At 40.6% G+C, this 19,662-nt stretch overlaps 1 pseudogene; it reads right to left on the bottom strand.

The window, feature by feature from the left end:
* Positions 1 to 1,325: 1,325 nt before the first annotated feature.
* Positions 1,326 to 13,835, bottom strand: LOC139009452 (zinc finger protein 670 pseudogene; annotated as a pseudogene).
* Positions 13,836 to 19,662: the final 5,827 nt, after the last annotated feature.

Genomic DNA, 19,662 nt, shown 5'->3' with positions numbered 1-19,662 from the left:
AAATGTGAAATCGATATTCCTTGCTTCCCAGTTTTGTATATAAAACTTAGACATTCAAATTCAATGATTCTGAGCCTTTGTTCCCTGCACCTGAGGGGATGGCAATTTTTTCCTCCTTGGGGTTTCATCTGACAACTCCCCAAGACAAAATGATTGCTCCGACTGAAAGGTCAATGCCGATTACTGTGGTCTCAGACGGAGAAGAGAAACCTTAGATTTGGCCCAGCCTACTGAGGAGCCTTCTTCGGGGGCTGCCATTAATGTTGCTGCCCATGTGACCCTTCGAAATCCAGATGGTCTGACTTCCCTGGCCCTGGCCTCCTTGTCTGCTTAAAGTTGGGGTTGTCTGGGTACCAACTGTAAGTCAGGGTGCCTGTCCACTGAAGAAATGTGCTGTGGGTTCTTCACAGCTGCTGCCAAGTTAGTGTCCTGGCCATACTTTTTCTCTGCGTGTAGAGGTTGAAGAGGACAGTTCTGTGCCCTCCAAATCCCTCAAGGCTTGGCCATGATGCTGGTGATGGGGTCCACAGGATTTTTTTAAATTACAGAAACCTTTATTAGAAAAAAAAAATGCACATAATGTTAATCACATACAACCAAAGATACATGAAAACATTGAGAGATTAGGCTGAGCTCTGAGTGACAGCACACATTCAGAGTGTGCCTGAAATGAGGAAAGTGCCAATTCTCACATGAAAGGACTGCCTCAGAGCCCTCACTACAGAGAGTAGTAGAAGAGCAAACTGTCACAGGGCTCCTTGGCACTGCACCATTGTAGCTGTCACAGTGGGATCTGAATCACAGTCAGTAGTAGTATCAACAGGACAAGATGATTACTAGTCAAATTAGATCTCATGCAAATGCAATCTAAAGAAGCAAGTGTATTTAAGAGAAAAGGCATGGCAAAGAGGTTTACTTCATTTCTTATCCATGAGGATTCTTTCTATCATGACTTCTTTTGTCTTCCAAGATGTGTGATGCAACTGAAGGTTTTCCCACATTGCTTACATTCAGAAGGTTTTCCCCTAGTATGTGTTCTTCCATGCTTTCTAAGAGACTTGGAGGAACTGCAAGTTTTACCAAATTCCTTACATTCATAGAGCTTTTCTCCACTGTGTGTGTTTTCATGTCTGGGTGCATGAAGGAAGCAACCAATTGATGTGTTTCTCTCACATCAATATTGCTCCCTGTCTTTCTCTTTGATTTCCACTCTTTCAATAGAAAAATATCCTCAAATGAAGAAAAAAAAAGAACTAGGATGGTCAAAGGCTTTTCAACAATCTTTACACAATAGGGCTTATTTTCAGTGTGCGTTCTTTCATTCATTATGCTTTCTCTCCACTATGAGTATTTGGGTGAGTTTGAAGGGAACTGGGATGAATAAAGGCTTTCCCACATTGCTTACATTCACGGGGTTTTTCCTCATTATGAGTTCTTTCATGACATCGGAGGTAAGTTGGATCAGAGAAAGCTTTACCACAATGGTTACATTTATAAGGTTTTTCCCCAGTATGAATACTCTCATGATGTCGGAGGGAACATGGATCACAGAAAGTTTTACCACTTTCCTTACATTCATGAGGCTTCCTTCCATCGTGACTTCTTTTATGTCTTCTAAGATTGCTGCGCCAGTTGAAGACTTTGCCATATTGCTTACATTCATGTTTCTCGCCAGTATGTGTTCTTTCATGATTTCTAAGAGAAGTTGAACTGAAAGTGTTAGCAGATTTCTTACATTGATAGGGCTTTTCTCCAGTGTGTGTTTTTTCATTTTCTTGAGAGTCCTTGGGAGAACTGAAAGCCTTACCACATTGCTTACTTTGATATTGTTTCTCTCCACTATGAGTGTTTTTGTGAAGTTTAAGGTAACTGAGACTAAAGCCTTTCCCACATTGCGTACCCTCATACAGTTTCCCAAGAATATGCATTCTTTCTTGATTTCTAAGGGAAGTTAAACAGTGGAAAGCTTTCCTACCGAGGCTGCCTTCATGTCTTTCTCAGCTTTCTTACATTTATATGGGTTTTCTTCATATTCCTGACACAAGTATAGTTTAGGTCCAATGTGAGAGCTCAGGTGGTTATTCAAGGATAAATAATGCATGAAGATTGATTTGCCTACACAACCTGGATTTAGGTTGTTTTATTTCAAAAGAAGGAGTTTCCTTCTTTTCATTATGATTTGGAACCTGGCTGAAGTTTTCTGTGCATTGATTACCATCCTTCCTTGTACAGAGTTTCTCTACCATATGACTGCTAAGATTCATCCCATGATTTTCATACTGATCTTCACTGTTATGGTCTTCCCATTTTTCTTCATGCTACTGATGCCAGGTTCCAGAAGGTTCCTAGCATCACATCTGTGCAGAGTTTCTTCTGGGTCAGATCCAGGAAAGCCCACTCCTCCATGGTGAACTCCACATTAACATCCTCAAAGGCCACTGAATCCTTCTCTGGTTTGGACCTGGGCAACCTGCAGCGATGCACAGCTGCTGACTACTAGCATGGCAAGGTGTCTTCACCATCTTCATTTCTGGACTGTTTCTCCTCTTGTCTTGGGGGCCACTTCTATTATGTGGCTGGAGTAATCTGGTCAGTTCCACTCTAGGATCTGTTGCAGGAATCCACACTGGCTTGGGGGAGTTCACCATCACTGGTACTGTTTTATCCACTCAGGCGAATACTTCATCTCCAAATTGTCCATATTTCGGGCACCAATTAATGCCGGTGGTCTTGATCTGGCATCTAGAAGGGTTCAGCAATCTGGAGAAGGGGCATTTCTAGTTTTTCCTGGGTCTCCCTGAGTTCTTCCTGCAGCTCCCACCACCGTACAGATTGCAGATGGACGAATGACCCAGAGGATTTCTTATCTTAATCACATGCTGAGCCTATATTTCTCCTTTCCTCATCTCTGTGCACTCACTTGTCCGGGGGCAGAGGAAGTCCCCCCGCCCCTGCCTTTCTGTCCCAAGGCCCAGCCCCATGTGCTACTGTAGTAAAAGTGACTTTTTCATGGGACAACACTATTTGCAAGGGTAATATTTACTGTTTATACCAGCGGTTCTCAACCTGTGGGTCGCGAACCCTTTGGGGGTCGAATGACCCTTTCACAGGGGTTGCCTAAGACCATCGGAAAACACATATATAATTACATATTGTTTTTGTGATTAATCACTATGCTTTAATTATGTTCAATTTGTAACAATGAAAATACATCCTGCATATCAGATATTTACATTACGATTCATAACAGTAGCAAAATTACAGTTATGAAGTAGCAATGAAAATAATTTTATGGTTGGGGGTCACCACAACATGAGGAACTGTATTAAAGGGTCATGGCATTAGGAAGGTTCAGAACCACTGGTCTGTACAGTCTTTCTTAAAGATTCAGAGGGAAATACAAGAATGTTATGCATTACCTAGTATTTTGTAACCCCCCTTCAGATAAGAGAGCAACTTGGTTTTGAATAAAAATTGAGTCAGAGAAAATTAGGGCCCTTAAAATAAGGACCAAAAATGCAGCTAGGGAAGCATGACTGTCCATTCACTGCAGCAAAAGCCATGTGTCTTCTTGCTCCCCTTCTTCTGCCCAATTTGAATTTCCTCCATGCTCTTTACAGGGTTTGCCTATTTTTCTCCTTTGAAGATGGAAAGCTTATTTTTCCATGGGCCCCTACAGGCACCCAGGTCCGGGTAATCAAGGAAGGAAGAAAGGTGAAAGTGTCTGAGTCGGTAATGGAAGGACAGCAGTGGGGGGAAGACAGGGGTATTTGAAGGAAAAGACCATGGCGGGCATTAGAGAAAGCATGTGGAGACTGGCCTTCTGAGCTGATCTCAAATATCAAGTCACTTGTAAAGGAGACCGCAGTTCTGTATTCAGATGAGCCCCACGGGACATTCAGGAAGAAGTGAAACAGACCAGAGCTGCTGCATCCCACTGTGCGTTAGGATAAGCTGCCCTGTGTCAGGCCAGGCTGCTTGTCAAGGTCAAGTGGTTACTGATCTGGGTGCCAACTAGATGTGTGTATGTTAAGGTCTGAGCTTATGTCCTTCCTTGACTCTTTTTTAAAATCAAAATACTCAATGGATACAAACTTGAGTTTAGGATGATACCAAGCCTTCCTATAATACATTACCATCTAGCAATATTTCCAAGGATGCCACAAATGGTTTGTTTGGGAAACTTTCTCCCCAAATGGTAACTAGATCAGTGTTTGCTGTGAAGTCAGAATGCATGAGAGTAATTACATCTGCCGGGAAGATGATAGTTTGGAATTTCTGCTTTCCAAAGCATTTTACAATTTCAATCGTTTCCCCCGTGAGAACTCTATATCCTATCTCTACCTAGTTATAAATGCCTCTAGGCTATATTCTACAGCTCAGCCAGCATGCCCGTCCAACAAAAGTTATGTTCATTTATACATTTCAACTATTTGGCAGGGGCTTATCAATATGCTTTGGTTTATCAAACAGAAAGATTAACATCCAGTTTGTATATTTGCTTTTTTCTCTAACACAGATATATATATATTTTTAATCAAGACATCTTGTTCAAATATTTTTGTTCAACTTTGGATGATGTTCCAGAAAAGGTATGAAAGAGGCTCTGCAAAATATTTTTGGTGTGAGCTAATGAGTCAGATAAAGAGCAGCATACCTTGCAGTTTTTCAACACATCAAAAACGTGCTCATAGCATTAAAAGAAAAATAATTTGAAACATACCACACCTGTTTTCTCTTTGTTAGCAAATTTTGGCAATAGCCACAATTGTTTACATGGGGAACTCGAGTCAATCTAATTTAAGATGATGTCTATGTGTTTGGAATAAAAATGTGTAGTGTATCATGAAATTATGCTCTGGCACAAGAATCAAATAATGTCAAGGCTGAAAGAGCTGAGAGGGTATTCAGCTTAACACTCTCATTTCAATGATGAGAAAATTTGGGCCCAGACTGGTGAAATTACTTGCCCAAGATCAAATAGCTAGTCATTTGCAGAACTCAAATGAATCTGATCTTATAATCTTTGTCTACTGTTTTTTCTACCTTTCCATGAAGATGGTGGATGATATGTGTTCTCTCTCTGGACCCTCTCCTGACATTTAGAAGATGACTTTGGATAAAAACTTTCATTGAGGTGACCAAAGTATATCAGAATATCAAATGACAGGTTGTGGAAATTAAAACCAAGGCTAAATTACTACCCAGCAAAAATAACCTCTGCATCCACTAGTCTAATAAAGTAAATTAACTCTTCAGGTAAGTAGGGAAAATTCATGTTTTTCCCCCCTTGAAGTTTACATCATGATTCCGTGGCTAAATTTGGCCCAGTTTAGAACCCATTTCTATAATAGGGCAATAGACTTTAAGGGAAGAACAAAGAGATCTGGGAGAGGGTATTAAAATATTTAAAAGGGGGAGTTGAATCTCTTGGATAAAAATACTTAAAGTAAACCATTTGGTTGAGACCTGGTACATTTAGGGGTGAAGGAGAGAACAATTTCCATATGAGCTTTAGTCATAGCAAACAAGATTACCCTTCTCAAATTTTTAGGGTCAATAATAGGTGAAAGGCCCAGGTTCAAATGTGGATCTGTCACCCAAGCTGTGCTTAGGTGTCAATTTCCTTACAAAAAAAAAAGGGTAAAATGATAGTTGAGCTCATGGAGTTGCATTAAGCTAATTTCAAAAGTTTGTTACATTTCTATACAGTACCAACAAAACACTGGAAAAAGAAATTAAGAAAACAATCCCATTAACAATAGCATCGAAAATAATAAAATACGTAGGAATCAATTTAAGAAGGTGAAAGACTTGCACCCTGAAAACTATAAGACATTGATGAAAGAAATTGAGGAAGACACAAATAAATGGAAAGATATTCTATGATTGGAAGAATTAATATTGTTAAAATGTCCATAGTACTCAAAAGCAATCTTTAGCTTTAATGCAAACGTTCATGGTATTTTTCATAGAAATAAGAAAAAAAGTATTCTAAAATTCATGCAGAAGCACAAAAGACCCAGAATAGCCAGAGCAATCTTAAGAAAGATGAACAAAGCTTATTTCAAACTATATGACAAAGCAATAGTAAAGCAGTATGATGTTGGCATAAAAGTAGACATATAGATCAATGGAACAGACTATAGAACCCAGAAATAAAACCATGCATATATAGTCAATTAATTTTTGAAAAAAGAGTCCAGACTAAACAATAGGACAATAATCATCTCCTTAACAAATGGTGTTAGGCAAACTGGTTACTCACATATAAAAGAATGAAACTAGATCCCTATTTTTTCACTATACACAAAAATCAATTCAAAATGGGTTAAAGACTGAATTTAAGACCTGAAACCATAAAACTCCAGAAAAAAACATAGGGAGTAAGTTCCCTGGAAATTATTTTTTAAATTTGATACCAAAAGCAAAGGCAATACACACAAAAATAAACCAGTGGGACTACATCACACTAAAAAGCTTCTGCACAGCCCTACCCAGTTTGGCTTAGTGGTTGGAGTGTCAGCCCAAGGACTGAAGGGTCCCAGGTTTGATTTTAGTCAAGGGCATGTACCTCAGTTGCAGGCTCCATCCCTGGCCCCTGTTGGAGTGCGTGGGGAGGCAACCAACTGATGTGTCTATCTTACATGGATGTTTCCCCTCCATTCCACTCTCTCTAAAACTCAATGAAAAAAAGATCCTTGGGTGAGGATTAAAAAACAAATAAATAAAATAAAAAGCTTCTGCACAACAAATTAAACCCTCAACAAAATTAAAATACAACCTATGAAATAGAAGAAAATATTTGCAAACCTCATATTCAACAAAAGATTAATATCCAAAATATACAAGGAACTCATATAGCTCAGTAAATAAACAACCCAATTTAAATATGAGCAGAGGAACTGAATAGACATTTTCTAAAGAAGACACATAAATGGCCAAAAGGTACATGGAAATGTGCTCAACCTCACTAATCATCCGGGAAATGCAAATCAAAACCTCAAAGAGTTGTCAACCTACTTAAGGTGAATATGATCTGAGGACCTAATGGCGATTATAGTTGATAATACCGTATTGTATAACTGAAAATTGAAATATGCTAAGAGAGTAGAACTTAACTGTTTTCACATACAAAAAAGGAAAAAGGTAAATATGTGAGGTGATGGATAGTTTAATTGACTTGGTGGTGGGAATCCTTTCACAATGTATACATATATGAAGTCACACACTGTACACTTCTATCTGTATTACAGTTTTGTCAATTATACCTCAATAAAGATGAGAAAAACATATAGATGCTGTACAACAGCAAGAAGTAGGTTCTGTTCCTCACCTCATTGTATCTGGTCTGGCCTTGTGACCAGCTTTGACTTTGAATGTAGCAGAAGTGACGCCTGAGTTCTGGGATCTGGGCTTCCAGAGAGTGTGTAGTTTCTGCCTTTGCCTTCTTGGAGTGCTGCCCTGATACCATCATGAAAGGAAGCTGAATTAGTCTATTGGAGGATGAAAGGCCACACAGAGGAGAAATGATCTGCCCCAGCCAACAGGTTGGCAAGCCGCCAGACATGTGAGTGAGGCCATCTTAGTCCTTCCAGTGCAGTTGATCCATCTGCTGAATGCAACCACATGTGAAAGCCGGGGTGATGCATCCACACCTGCTAATGGCCACACTCACGCTTGGAAGGGCATACAAGTACTCTCTTGGTAAGCAGATGTTTGTGAGGTCGTGCCCCTATCTCACTGTGCTGTGAGTTTTCCTGAGGCTGTTTCTGTGGTAGGCTGCTACGTTCAGAAGCCCTATGCCTTCCCCTTCCTGCATCTACCCCAAGTATGAGAGTTGTGCCTTGTTGTGTCTGGGCACCTGGGGTATGTGGGAGTGTTTTGACCTGCTTATGACTTTCACCAGAGCTGTTGTCCACTGATGGTTATACAGATTGTATAATAGTATACTGAATTAAGAATAAATGTCACATGAAGTTGGGGTTTTTTTTCTATGTCCTATTAAGACACCATATTTCATGCATTTGAAGGACAGCCCCATCACAAAATAAAATTTCAGCAGGTGTGAACTATTCTGACTACCAATAAATATTAGCTAACAATAATAATAATTTACATAGTGTTTTAAAATCCTATATTATCAAAACGTAACATGCAAATGGACCGAACAGCAGAACAACCGGTTGCTATGATCCTCACTGACACCAGGGAGCAGACGCTCAATGTAGGAGCTGCCCCCTGGTGGTCAGTGTGCTCCCACAGGGGCAGCACTGCTCAGCCAGAAGCCAGGTTCATAGCTAGCAAGCGCAGTGGCGGTGGCAGGAGCCTCTCCCACCTCTGTGGTAGTGCTAAGGATGTCTGACTGCTGATTTAGGTCCGCTCCCTGCTGAGAGTGGGCCTAAGCTGTCAGTTGGACATCCCCCAAGGGCTCCTGGACTGTGAGAGGGTGCAGGCTGAGCTGAGGGACTCTGCCCTGAGGTGCACGAATTTTGTGAACCAGGCCTCTAGTACATATGTAAAGCAGATTCGACAATTTTATCTGAATTAAACCTCAAAATAACCCCTTGGGGAAATTATATTTTCCATATTCTAGAAAATTTTAACCTAATTTAGTAACTTGTTTAACATAATTAGAATCAGAAGTTAGAAGCAGGGTTCATACCCTGCTCTTTTGATGCTATTTTTAATTTCTAGGTTTTTGTTTCTGTATAAGTGACATATAAGTATATGATATCATGGACATCATAGATGATAGGGTATTAAAGCTTGGTCTTAAGTAGTGAATTCATTATGTGATTTGATTTCAACTTTTTCTCTTGCTGATGCTCTGAAATGCTCCCTCAGTGTGTTGTTAGTTAACATAATGTTTACTTCTCTAATGTACTTGCTTTAAGATGAATAAGATTAATTTCTCACATACATCTCATATTCTTTCCTATTGCAGAATGATGTGGTTCATATATCACAAAGGTCTGGGCAGTAAAAACACCTTCTTAGGCAGCTAGCTGTCTTACTGCAGTAAAGCCCGAGTTGGCCATAAGTCCTCTAAGCAGCACAAAGGAGCCAGAACAAGATACTTCCATGAAAGTATCTTGAAAAGAAGATACTATGAAAATAAAAATTCTTAGAGACAGAAAGTAGATTAGTGGTTTCATAGGTGCCGGGAGCCGGTCCATCCTTGCTGTTTCAAGGGACCTGGCATATATGGCATACTGTTCTTAATATGTTTGCTCACCTTCTTGGCACTATGTGTTTTAACCAAGGTCACCTCTCCGAGAAAGGTTGTTTTCCCAGGTAGGGATTTTCCCCTGAAGTTAGGGAGGGGATAAAACCCCTTAACTAAGTGCCAGGCGGGTAGTTAATCACTTTAACTACAAACAATCATGCTTGAGCTACATAATCTTTTTTCCCTGGAATGGAGATAAGAAACGCCCTAACTTTTGGAATAGAAATTGATAGGATTAAAATCAACTGGTATAAATACAGATGTAACAAGACAGCAGAACACAGAACCTAGAGACAGAGAACCAAGAGAGAGAGAACCAAGAGACAGGACTTGGCTGGAGATCCTAGACAGAACCTAGCGAGAGAACATGGCAAAAGATCCTGGACAGAACCTGGCTACAGATCTTGGCTGGAGAACCTAGACAGAACATGGCGACCGAACCTGGCTAGAACCTGGCTGGAGAACCTGGCTGGAGAAGCTGGATAGAGAACCTAGTAAGAGAACATGGCTACAGAACCTGGCTGGAGATCCTGACCAGAACTTGGCTGGATCCTAACCAGAACTTCGCTGGAGACCAGAACTTCTCTGGAGATCCTGACCAGAACTCGGCTGGAGTTCCTGGCTTGAGATCCTGGAGGGAGAACCTCGCTATGCTGATCAACTGAACGCTGACCCCGTGCCATTCCTTCTTCGCCGACTCCGTCTACACCTTTGGGGATCCCTGGACCCGTTGGGGTTGGACCCCAACACATAGGGTTGTGGGGGGAGATATATAGGTGGGAGGTGCTTACAAAGGGGTATAAGTACACTCGAGGGAGTGATGAAATGTTCTAAAATTGACTGTGGTGATAGTTGCACAAGTTTGTGTGTGAATATACTAAAAGCCATTGAGTTGTACAATGTGAATGCATGAATTGTATAATGAATTCAAATTGTACAATTTGTGAATTATATTTGAATTATATTTCAATTAAGGTGTTATAAAAAAAAGAAACTAAAGCATTGACTCGAGATATTAGCAAGCCAAATGCTGATGTAGTATGAATGATATTAAGGTGTTGAAGGAGATAAATAGTCATAAAGGGAGTGATCTGAATATGGGAGTTGGAGATCAAAGTACTGGAGGTTTGTCCTCATTAACCGGGAAAGCTATGACCCAGGCTTAGAGGTGTTGCCTTTAGGCCCTGAGGTTGGTACTGGTTCCTCCAGATGCACCAGGCTGCTATTGATCCCATTAAACGCCTAGACCAATGCTTTGACTCCTTGGCTCCCCAATTTGCTGGACGGTGTAGAGAAAGGTAGTGCTGGTGGGTCTTAGATTTCATCTTGTTCTTTCATTTGGAACATATCCATTTGTTTCTTTATTTTGCTTGACTCTCTGGGTTGGTTTCTATGCATTAGATGAAACAGCCACCACTCCCAGTCCTGATGGAGTGGCCTCCTATAAAAGATGAACCATATTGCTCAACTCTGCCCCAGCTCTTGTCTCTCAAACCTGTGTATTGCCCAAGCAGCCTGTGTTATGTTTAGTGGCTCCTAGGTGTTGAAGGTCTGCCAAGACCCATTCATGTCCCAAAGGGGAGGATCTCAGTTAGCACTAGATTCAGGCTGATTGGAAGCCAGACCCTCATGCAGAGGTTTTCAAAGTGTGAAAATATGTACAGGGCCCCACTACTTTTCAGTGCTAGATGTTTTGGTGGTTCCTCTCTCAGGTGCAGATATTAAAAGTTGGGGGTGCCCAGTGTGGGATTCAAATTCTTTGCTCCTCAGAGAGAAGCTCTGAGTTTTGAGTTCCATTCCATCTGTTGGTTGCCATGGGCAAGATGGGTTTTATGGCAGGACTGTGTCCCTGCCTCTACTAACCACTTCGTTGTGGGCCTTCTCCTATTCATCTGATGTGTAGGAGTAGCTTAAGTCAGTTTTTAGGTGTTTTTCAGAGAATTTTTTTTCATAAATAGCTATAGATTTGGTGCAACTGTGGGAGAAGGTGAATTCAGGATCCTCTTAACATTGTCATCTTAAAAGAGGACCATGGTCAGTGTTCTTGACATATATTTCTCACCATTAATTAAAGAATGGGTTTTTAGGCTCTTGCCTGGGCAGTGGGGCAAGGTGGGTTAGAGAAAGGAGTGGGAGCTAAAGTTTATTTAGATCAGCTACTATATTCAGTGCACTATATTAGGTTCTCTACCTATTTTTTATTTCTCCCAATCATCCTGTAAGATCAGTACTGTTATTTACAAGTTAGAGTTGAGTAAATTGAGGCTGAAAGAGAACAAGTGGTTGATCACCTAGCCCACAAGTGGCAGCACCAGAATGTAAAGGCACATCTAGCTCTAGCTAAAGCCTATGACTTTCTCACTTAAATGTCCGTTAGTGTGATCCAAATCCTTCATTCAGACAAACATAGGGAATTAACAGAGGAGTTTGGGGCCTGTGGAACTGAGGACAGACAAAAGCACCACATAGAATTCACCACAATAATGCTGCCCTGTATTAGACAGGTCTCACTAACCATATTTACCTTTGATTAAGGGGTAGGGTCAAGCAGTGCTGCTGGAGACGGGGACCTGAGGGCATCCTGCTGACCAGTAGCCCAGCTTCACTTGCTCAACACATCTGATCATTCTCTTTTGCAGATGCTCAAAGCACTGGCCCTTACGGCTAGATGCGCCCCCTTGCTTCTGCGTGTCCCCTCAGCACCCAGGGGCTGCTTTGTGTAATGGGGCTCCAGGCAGCTGCTGTGAGCTTGGAAGTCAGGCAAATGCAGGCTGAGGACGTGAGGACACCTGCCTCTTGCATGTAAAGATGGAACAAATGACAACATTTGTTGCCTTGGAACTGAGCAGCCCGGGCAGCATGTGTGAGGGCCTCACAAGCTCTGTTTTCTTCATAAGCGTAGGTCCCTCTTTTCATATCTGGAGCAGGGAACAGATGTTTCATCAAAAGACACATTTAAAATAAAGATAATTATGCAGTAAGAGGCTTAATTACATCAGCTTATTCAGGTCCACTTAATTGCCTGACAGCCTGAGTGCCTCCCACTTATTTGCAGCAGAGGCTCTCATGTTTTGCTGGTTTATCAAATCCTTTGATGGCTCGAGGAAGATGTTATTGACTTAGCAATTCAGAAAATATCAATTTCTTATATACAGCTGGTAGAGGAAAATGTAAATATTTTTAACAAGCAATAAAGAATCATCATTTTCCTAGAGGTGGCTTATGGTGTTCTATAAATGACTAATAGCAGGAATGACTCAGAGAGGTAAGCCTGAACTAGATATTTCATCTTTAGTTGTCTCTTGGTCATATTTGAAATATTTCTGTCAAATGAAAATCACAGGGAGAAGGTGACTCGCTAATTTAAGGAAGCCATTTGAGTCATGTGATGATAAGGCAACTGACCAAAAAAAAAAAAAAAAAAAAAAAAAAGGTTTTATAGTGCTATTTCTGTCCTCCTTAATTTTAAAGGCATAGATTAGTTCTTCATACTGGTGTTCTTTTTGAAGCAATATATTTTATTCACTGCCTCTATTTTCTCTCACTATTCCTTTCCCTCCGTCGAACCTCACATTCTGACTCCTGCCCACTCCAATGTTCTGAAAACAAATGCCACTCTGCTTCTGCTTAGTCCGTATTCCATTATGTGGTCTGCAGCATTTATAGAAACTGTCCCATGGCTTCCAGGTATTGCAGCCTCCTGGACTTACCCCTTGAATCAGTTGGGACCATCAGGAAACAGATGGCACATTCACACTGAGTAATTGAAGGGAGTGTAATCAAGGGATCTTTACAAAGATGGGGCGGTGGGGGGGGGAGGGCATGCGGGGAGCCAACAATGGTTGAGGCTAGAGACAGGTGGAGCTGTGACCACTGCTAGGGTTGAGAGGTGGGAGCAGTTAGCAGAACTGCTGTATGGAGGGGACCCACCTGACAGGAGCGGTGGACTTCAGAGAGAGGCAGCTTCCCATTAGAAAAAGCACTCGGGGGGGAAAAGCGCTCCTTCACTGTCTTCCCACCTCTGATCTTTACCAGCGCTTCCCATTGGCCAAATCAGACCCAGTGCTAGAGGACAAGGGAGCCTGGGCAGCAGCTCCTACAGTGGAAAGTGGATTTGGACAGGAAAATGGAAAATATCCATTACATCCTCATCTTCCTTATGTTTGCTTCTTAGTCTCGCTTATTGGCACTTCTTCCACTGCCATCTCTGTAAGCATAGTATTCTTGAAGGTTCTGTATGCCCCTCTTTTCCTTGTTCTAGACAATCTCACCTAGTTCTTGACTTCAACTGTCATTGCTATGTTGGTGATTTCTAAGTCCTTATATCTCGTTCTCTTCTCCCCAGCTCCTTTTGCTGGATGTGTCCCTATTGAATGACTCACCACTCCCTCCATTTTAACACAATCAAATGGAATTCATCTTTCTCCCAATTATATTCTTCTGTACTCTACCCTGGGTTAACGTGATTCTCCCAGACACTTATACTTGTCGTTATTTCCTTACTCTTATCCGGCCAACTGCTACTAAGTTCTGTGAATTCCGTCTCTGAATTTTCTCCATAATTTCTTTCCTCCTTTCCATCACTACGGGCAAAGCCATAGGTCATGCTCTCATTTTTTTTTTTTTATGTGCACTCTTTTTTAAAAAAATCCTCACCCAAAGATATGTTTTTATTGATTATTAGAGAGAGAGAGGAAGGGAGAGAGAGAAACATCAACCAGTTGGTGTATGGGACACACGACTGCCCACTAAGCCATCCATTTAGAGCTGTGCACTCTTCTATAAAAACTTTCTTGCTTCTAGTCTCTTTTGCACTGTGTCCTCCCCTCTGCTTCTGAAGTTATCTTCCTAAGGCAGTTTAGATTTTGTTAAATTCTTAAGTAAAAGCCTTCAATGTCTTAACATTACCTAAAGAATAGCTCAGCCCTAGCCGGTTTGGCTCAGTGGATAGAGCGTCGGCCTACAGACTGAAAGGTCCCGGGTTCAACTCCGGTCAAGGGCACATGCTTGGGTTGTGAGCTCAATCCCCAGTAGGGGACGTGCAGGAGGCAGCTGATCAATGATTCTCTCTCACACTGATGTTTCTATTTCTCTCTCCCTCTCCATTCCTCTCTGAAATCAATAAAAATAACAACAACAACAAAAAAGAATAGCTCAGTCACTTGGGGTAGTTTTCATATCCCACTTCTGCATGGCCCCAACCTATGTTTCTATCCTCATAGCTTAGTATATATCCTTTTGATTGAGTCATACTTTGTACTTCCTTCTTTTTATATCCATCTTCTCTCTATTTTTAAATTAAGATGTGCAAATGCAAATTTACTAGTAAACAAGGGAAGTAGTCCATATAACACAACAAGGAGAGAAGATTGTAGCATTTGGAGAGAATGTGCCAGTGTAAAGGTTGTGTTTATTCAGGTCTTAAGGAATATTACCATGTAGGAATGTAGAAACTGTTTTTAGATGTTTATTTTTTGGGAGTACCTGAGAATTAGAAATTTTATTTGACACTTCCATGGATGTATCTGCAATCCACAAACAGTCATGTGAGTTTATCATGTGTTCAAGATCTACTTGTATTAGAGGCTCCGATACTTTCATTCCAACAGAACTGTCAATATGCACATTTGGCACCCCTTGAAGAAAACAGTGTCAATATTCCATGTGCTACACAAGGTTCCAGATCCAGCTGCTTATCATCTAGGGGGGAATCAATGACCACATCCCATGTGCTGCATGGAGGAAATATAGTACTGTGGTAAAAAAAAAAAAAAAGGAGCAAGGTAGCTATTTGATGATTTCCAAATGTTGGAAGCTGAAACCTGCTCATACTCCCGCATTCTGAGAAATTTTGGGGGAGTCCATCAATTTTCCCTACACATAATGGCAAAAGCAGCTACCTACGGATACCCAAGGTTTAGTGATCAAGGGAGAATGCAATGAAGTGCTATTTTTCTGAAGTAGTGGAGTGATGGGTGATTTGCAGTTTCTAATAGGGTGACTCTGGCTGCAGGGCTGACCCCAGATTCCTGAATACAGGATAGTCATGTTTTATAGATTTATCAGCAAGGATGTGGCCAGTGCTGTGAGTTAATTCTTTAAGGGGTAGGTTTTGTAGACTTTTGTACACTAAATTCTGCATTCTCACCTGGTCACTTGGGTAGAATGGGTCAACACATTGACTAGAAAATTAGAAAAGATCTTAGGAACATGCAAGATGAGTTTTCTACTTCTTGGAATGTATAGATTTCTACAAGACTAGAGTTTTGTCAAAAGTTCCACCATAGCACCTAATCCTCATACTGAATTGGGGATATGCAATATGACCATCCCAGTAGTTGCTTGCTGGGTCTCTCATGGGAGTTTCAACACAGCATGCATCATCAGGGAGGGGCAACAGCACCGGTGGTGGTAAGGTCAGGTGCTTAGTGCTTGAGTTACCTATGTGAGAGACAGAAAGCAGGCCACTAGAAATAATAACCATGACTACTGGTGGAGGAACCTCATACTCCTAACCTCTGTACTTCTCTGGGCACTCTCATGATGAACTTTTAGATCTTACACCATCTCTCCTATAGTCATGATGATGAATGCATTTTCTTAAAACTCACACTATCCCCTGAACTTCACCATCCCCCTGTTCTCCCACATTCATAACTTTTGCAAACCTTGTCATGAAGGAAGGTTTTCATCTACTTGAATTACCAATCTTCCTAATCTCAGATACTTGCTCCAAGTTTATCTCTTGGATTTTGATAGCATTGTTCACATTGCTTCATATCCACAAATTGCTTCATATCCTAACCCTACAGACTTATGGCCTGATGGAACAATGACACATGTCCCTCAGGAATGCCCTATTCATCTTACGCTACACAAATTATGACTTCTTCAGACACTACAGAAGCTGCACAGAACAACCCACTTACTCATTCACCCACAATTCCATCATTCTAGCAACTAGCTCTTCTACCATGTCAGGTAGTTAGCTACTATCTGTAGAAATTACAAACCACTCAGGAGGACTTATATGATACACTCCAGTAATCCTAAGAACCACGTAAAACATAATTTCCTGTCACTGAGCCATAAGAGAGATCATCTGAATAAGAAATGGCATCTGAGTTTGTTCTCAAGAAATATCTGCACATGCTGAGAACTATTAGGATTGGTCCCTAGGGCCTCATACTCCCTTTTGTGACTCTACCATGAGTGGACTTCTAAGCCCTCATACTCCAGATCTCAGCAGCAGGGAACTGGGGATTACTTTCTGGTCAATTCCATGCCCTAAAAATATAGCTAGTAGTGCTTTGTACCACATGGTAGGGGCATGTGAAAGCAAGTGACGAACAGCAATGCCTGCTACAGACTTGCTCTCTGCTTACCTTATGGAGATACTCTCTAGCATCTCTGGCCCCACAGAGATCTCATCAAATGGTCTGATTCCCCACCTTCCCAAAATAGAAGGCCCCAAACCTTAGAAAATCCCACAGGTATTTTTCCTTTGAAATGTTTCCATCCTTTATGGCCCAGTTCAAATGACCACTTGCTTTTGTGAAGTGTTTCCCAACCACCCAGCCAGAATTAATAAATCTTTTCCCTGAATTTCTGTAGGTATCTACTGCAGGGGTGGGAAAAAATGGGTACCGGGTACCAAATTGTGTAGAGACTTGATAATGTGACAGATATTATGTGAATAAGATATATTATCTTGTTTAATGCTTAAGGCCATAGTGTGAGATAGTATTTTTAGCTTCATTTGTAGGTGAGAAAACTCAGGCTCAATGAAGTATTTTAACTTGCTTAAGATAATATAAATATTAAACAGCAGAACCAGGATTCATTTGAGTCTCTTTCAGATTAAAAGTCTATATTTATCTTTACAACACATTGCTTTCCGATTTATTACATTTCTTATGTGATATCTTTACTTTTTTTTTACATCAGAGTTGCAAGCTCAAGTTTTTCTGGTGGAATGGCCAAGTGTAAGTCAGCAAAGAATGAGCTGGAGAGAGCATGTCCAGCTTAAAGCATTCAAATTAGAAACTCAAGAAAACATGCAAAGCAGAGAGGCACACCAAATTTGCCTATAGGCCGTGAGTTTGCAAACCCTCGCTCAACACCTGATACTATGACTAAAGTAAGATCTTGAGGGCTGGACTTACAAACTACTCATCTTAGCAAACCCTCACTCTCTTGTCTTGGCCTCTTCACAAAGTAGATACCAATAGATGTACACTCAATTAAATGAAAAATTAAAAACGTCTTTCATCTTTAAATTCATGTTGTTGTTTTTTATAGAATCCACTCATACAAAACTATTCGAAAGGTTTGGTTAAAATCCAACTCCCCTCCACTGCCCATCTCGAATTTTAAAGTGAGAGATGGGACACCAAAGCCCAAATCACAAATTGGTCTGATTTCTTATTGTTGGCCTCAAAAATCACAAAACAGATGCTTGGTTTCCCAGTGGCCCTGAAGATGTGGTCCGTTAAAGAGGACAGTGAGTTTTGTCACAAGCTCTACCTAAAATGAGGAAATTACACAGTGAAGCCTTACATGAAACTCAGGTGTACCTCAAGAGTATGCTGGTGGGAACAAAGGCTCTGGACAATTCCTCATTTTGTAGGTTACCCATCCCTACTAGCCAATATATCAATCTAGTTGGCCTCGAGGAGAAACCCTGATATGTGATTTTCAGAAACTGAAAGAGAATTGCTTCAAGGAAGCCCAGATCCAAAAAACTCTGTCAATTACTGTTGGTTTTCTGACAAGGAAGATTTATGGGTAATCTTATTTTATAAAAATTATAAAGCCTCTGAGCTACAAATAAGTACCTGGACCCAAACTAAAGGATGAAGAGATTATTTTGTCACTCAGGAATGTGTTTGCCTTCATGTTCTACTATTGCAGACTTTGTATGAAATTACACATACTAATTTTCTCAGTATGAAGTTCAAGGTTGTCCTTAAAATAGAAAGCCCTACTTAAGATGAAGTTACCACATTTATCTTAAAGGAGGAGAAGGGTAATTGTCCTGTAATGATTTTAATTCCATGCTCATGGATAGAGTCATCTCGAGCAAATACTGATAAATTTTAGAAACCTTCCCAATAAACTTTGAGGTTTTAACATCATTTATTATCATTCTGTGGCTACATTAACTACTATTCTTAAGGGCAGTCACAAAGATTGACCATATGTACTGGCAAATCTTAAAACTGCTTTTCTATGTTTATTTAAGTGTAATTAGCACATGTTTTGCATTAAACTTTGCACTACTTTGCCCAGATTTTTTCAAATAAACTTATTCTTAGACAAATATAGTGTATTAATATAACATATAGCACATTCTAAGTTTCAAACATTTATTGCTTAGTTTTACATCCGTGCTTTTTAGCTTGCATATTGGGATTTTCCCAGTTAATCAAAGACTTGTTTCAGTTCCTACCAGCAATACTGGGATGTTTTGGTCCTTGGATTTTGACTCCCCAGCTTTCACATCATTTCCTGATTCCAAAACATACATCTCTCCACATTTTATTCTCCTGTTGTGTTTGCATTACATTTTTGGGTTGTTAAATTAATATTCAATGGTTGGATTATTATGACTTTGTAAATATGTAAGTACATATGTAAATATGACCACATACTGTATATAGTGAACTCTATATTATACTATACTTAATATATTTGAAATCCTTTTTATTTTTCCTGAAACTAATAATTTGAATGTTTGAAGCTGAGCACGCACTCCGCAGCTTATTCATTTCTGACATTTGGCCATTTTACACAATTATATTATCTACCTCACCCCGAAGGAATTGCTTTTTATGATCCTGTAATCCATACCAGTACTTTCTGAAAGAACTCTAAAACTCCTTTCAATCTAGTCTGACACATCAGGTTATCTGTCAGTTCCTTTCTTTTTCCTCTTAGAAATGCCCTCCGGGAACCGTGAATCCTCCCTCGCAGATGTACACTGGTTGTTCTCTAGACCTGCTATAGCTGTTATCTTAGAACTTCTGCTGTAGGAAGTGGCAATTATAAAAATGCCCAGTAGCCTTTACCTTTTCCACACTCCTTAGTATGTGTTTTTGCAGCTCCTCCCATCAAGCAGTGAGATTTATTTTCCTTCCCTTGAATCTTGGCTGGCCTCCTAAGTTACTTTGGCCAATAAAATGCAATGGAAGTGACATGTGCCTCTTCCTCCAGGCAAACTTCCTCGCTTTGCTCTTGGAATCTTGCTGCCCCCCGTGACAACAATCCCAGCTTATTTGGAGGATGAGCAACCAGGTAGAGCAAAGATGATTCACCCCACTGAGGCTGTCCTAGACTAGGGAGTCCCTATTGACTCAGAAGTTGACTGCAGACGCATGAAACCATCCAAGACCAGAAAAACTGCTTATCTAAGTCTAGCTCAACTTGCTAAA

The sequence above is a fragment of the Myotis yumanensis genome, unplaced genomic scaffold, assembly GCF_028538775.1.
Source record: "Myotis yumanensis isolate MYYU_CA2020_CCGP unplaced genomic scaffold, mMyoYum1.0.hap1 SCAF_4, whole genome shotgun sequence".
Lineage (NCBI taxonomy): Eukaryota > Metazoa > Chordata > Mammalia > Chiroptera > Vespertilionidae > Myotis > Myotis yumanensis.
The sequence above is the reverse complement of the archived record's forward strand: the minus strand, read 5'-3'. Positions and strand labels throughout refer to the sequence as shown.